The sequence below is a fragment of the Carassius auratus genome, chromosome 3, assembly GCF_003368295.1.
Source record: "Carassius auratus strain Wakin chromosome 3, ASM336829v1, whole genome shotgun sequence".
NCBI classification, from domain to species: Eukaryota; Metazoa; Chordata; class Actinopteri; order Cypriniformes; family Cyprinidae; genus Carassius; species Carassius auratus.
In genome coordinates this window covers 22,930,816-22,934,871 of record NC_039245.1, presented here as the reverse complement: position 1 = coordinate 22,934,871, position 4,056 = coordinate 22,930,816, and positions in this window count along the sequence as shown.

Below are 4,056 nucleotides of genomic sequence, written 5' to 3'. Positions count from 1 at the left end.
TCTACTTTCTTAGAGCCATACAATTTAATTAAACATAGCAGCTTATTTGGGCCAAGAACTGACAAAATTTACTGGCCAGTCTTACCTTAGCAACTGTTGCTGTCCAACATGTTCCTTTCATGGCCCACTTTATATACACTTGTTATCTTGTAGACTTTTTTATGGACATTGGCTTAATGCTTGCAAGATTAAACCATATTTCAACATCCAAATACACTTCTCATATCTGCAAACACAGCGTCCACTCAGAAGCCAAGATGAGGTCAAGGGTCATACTTGCACCGATAATGACACTGGTGTCAAGGGCTTTTGAACATCTCACAATAAGCACAAAAGAGACTCAATCATCAACATAAGAAGAATAAATGAGAGCTGTTAAGAGACACTGGACGTTTCAAATCAAAAGCTCTTTCCACCTCTGATTGAGATGATAATGATGTTGATATAAAAAGCGAAGCCATTACAGATGTGCTTTCATATCACTCTTCTCTCAGTCAACCAGCTATAATTGCTTGTTTTATGACATTAAGGATCTAGTGAATGCTTGAATGAAACTTCTGTGAAGGTAAAAACTGTTTTTGTCGTTGTGCAACTTGTCGTTGTGCTCCCACCCAAGGCACACCTTTGCATTTTTCTTAAGTGAGTTTTCTAACAGACTGTTTTAGCCACCGGCAACACTGACAGTGCTGAATTGCATGCTTTTTAACTTCTTTTTTTGTAACTTAAAAAAATAAAAAAATTAATATAGATTCGGGTGAGGTGTGTTTTGCCATAAATTGATGATTAAGTACTGATGTGTTTTCTCTGTCAACCACAACTCTCACAGAAACTAACTTGGATATGTGCATATCTTGTTAAAGGAACACTCCACTATTTTTGAAAATAGACAAGTTTTCCAACTCACCTAGAGTTAAAAAGTTGAGTTTTATAATTTTTGAATCCATTCAGCCGATCTCCGGGTCTGGTAGTAACACTTTTAGCTTAGGTTAGCATAGATCATTAGCATAGATCATCAGCAGGTGCGGTGATATGCAGCGCCTGAAAATAGTCCCCAGCAACTGCAACTACACAAACTAGCTGGGGACTATTTTCAGGCGCTGCGTAATATCATTGCGCCTGCTTAACCCATGGTACTGCAGCAAAGTTCCTTGATTATTACACCAGAATGAATGTATAGTTCCTAGCCATATCAGCCTAGAAAATCATAACTTTTCATTTTCTGTTGGTCTGGTACACAAAACTCGTTGGTCATATTTGAGGGAGATGCTAAGGGTCTAATCAGTTTCATTGATCAATGCTAAGCTTAGCTGAAAGTGCTACCGCCAGACCCAGAGATCGGCTGAATGGAATCGAAAATGGTAAATAGAAAATGAGCCTATTTTAAAAAATATTGGGAGAGACGTTCTGCTGTCGGAAAGGTTGAAGGTCTCGCTTGAACAAAATCCTAAAGGCTTCAAATTAGTTAGCAACTACTTAAACAAGCATTTGAGCTGAATCTTTGAACTCAGTTGTTAAGAGAATATTAAGTGTCATTAAGTGGTTGAAGCCCAGGTTTCATTCTCTTGTTGAGACTTCAGGGGAACTACGAGCTGGAGCAGAGGTCTAATTCATAGCCACTACTGACCTTAGATATGCTATTAATTTGACTAACTTCAGTCAGTATCTATTCATCTCTTTACAAAACATAGTGTGGCCCAGTCAATGAATCTGAAATGTGGCATTTTTGTAGAACTATAAAATATAAATGTAGTTTTAATAGTAACCCGTTTAAACTGGTCTGCTTACAACAGTAGCCATAACAACACTGTTAGTCTATTGGTGTTATACTCAATATGGTGTCATCATTAACAGCTTGAGACTTGCATCATAAAGTGTTAAGCTCAGGGGTTTGTCCTCTGGGGAAGCAGTCTTATGGTTCTTTGCAAACCTCGAAATGAGGTCAATGTAAACAATGATAAGGTATTGGCTGAATGTAACAGTGTTATCATCTGTACACGGCCCTCTATAATCCCTCAGCCCTGTCATTCATTTCTCTAGTGACTTATTAGCTTGCATTTGCGGGCTTTTAAAGCTTTAGAAAGGCTGACAGATTCCAAATGGATCTGCGTAATACATGAGAGGACTTTACGTTCCTGAAGCATTCGGTTGTTTACATTTGTCTGTGTCTCTTTGTATGTTCGATAGGGACAATTAGTGTGTAGTTGCAGGATAACACTGGATTTTAAAGAAATAGTTCTTCCAAAAATTACATAACATAAAGACATAATCTTACGTTTTGTTAAACTATGTCTTTAAATTCAAAACTAAAATGCAACTACTATGGCATTGTCACACACCTGGACTCATTTAATGTGTTTTTGCCCGTGACCCAGTTTCTGTCTTTCCGTGTTTGATTAGTTCCCAGGTGTGTCCATTCTCTTCCTCATGTGTTCCATGTCCCTGTTAATTTAATGATTCCATCCACCTGTGTTTCCCCAATTATCTGTTGTTCATAAGCCTTGTCCCTTCAGTTCCGTTTTCGTCGGGTCTTCATTACCACTTGCTACTCACTTGTGACCATTTGCTACTTACGTGTGTCTACCTCTGTGCTCCATGTTGGATATCCCCTGTGTTGGATATATTAAAAGCCTTATTCCGTTTATCCTCGACTCCGTATTCCTTCAGGCAGCGTAAGACCGTGACAGAAGACCCGACCTCAAAAGAGAAAGTAGAAAACTGCGTGTTCTTCCCTCCGTTTTGCTTTTGTTTTTTCACAGTCTTTTCTTTTCTTAGTGTCTATGGATCCCCTCTATCGTCCCGAATTCCTCATCCTCCTGCTGAAGCAGGAAGGACGTTCTCTCGAGGACCATACCAGACAGTTTTTCCTATTAGCTAATGCCACCAGCTACCCGGACGGCGCGCTCTGCACCTTCTACAACACCAGCCTGAACTCCAAATGCAGAGCGTTGTCGTCCGAAGATGGTCCTCGAGGATTTCGCCGCGTTCGTGGAGTGGACTCTGGCGAGAAATGGCTCATCTCTCACCGTCTGCCCCATAGAGGACCTCGCCAGCCCCACTCCCGACCCAGAGACCAGCCAGCCACCATCACGCCGCACGGAGCCAGAGCCCACCGCAGCCGCAGAGCCCGAGCCATCCACTGACAGGGAGCCGGAACTCGAGAGCGCGACTGACCAGGTGTGTGAGCCGGCAACACCGTGCATCGTGGGAGTCCTCGTGGAGATCGAGGGCGTGGAGGAAAGCCCTGCCCACACTCCTGTGACTGAGGGTGAGCTGTATACAGTCTCTGAAGGTCATATGGAGCAAGCTCTGGATCTGATGGACTGGTCTATGGAGGTAATCCCTAATTTTCCTGTTTCCCCGCTGGTTCCGTCCAGCCCTGATTCCCCTGTATACCCTCTCAGTCTCCCACTCCTACCTCCTCCAGTCATTTCCTCTGCTCCATTTCCGCTGGTTCCGCCCAGCCCTGAGTTTTCTGTTTCTCCGCTGGTTCCGCCCAGCCCTGAGTTTTCTGTTTCTCCGCTGGTTCCGCCCAGCTCTGAATCTTCTGTGTCTCCGCTGGTTCCGCCCAGCTCTGAATCTTCTGTGTCTCCGCTGGTTCCGCCCAGCTCTGAATCTTCTGTGTCTCCGCTGGTTCCGCCCAGCTCTGAATCTTCTGTGTCTCCGCTGGTTCCGCCCAGCTCTGAATCTTCTGTGTCTCCGCTGGTTCCGCCCAGCTCTGAATCTTCTGTGTCTCCGCTGGTTCCGCCCAGCTCTGAATCTTCTGTGTCTCCGCTGGTTCCGCCCAGCTCTGAATCTTCTGTGTCTCCGCTGGTTCCGCCCAGCTCTTAATTTTCTGTGTCTCCGCTGGTTCCGCCCAGCCATGATTTTTCTGTTTCTCCGCTGGTTCCGCCCAGCCATGATTTTTCTGTTTCTCCGCTGGTTCCGCCCAGCTCTGAATTTTCTGTTTCTCCGCTGGTTCCGCCCAGCTCTGAATCTTCTGTTTCTCCGCTGGTTCCGCCCAGCCCTGAATTTTCTGTGTCTCCGCTGGTTCCGCCCAGCCCTGCACCTTCTGTGTCT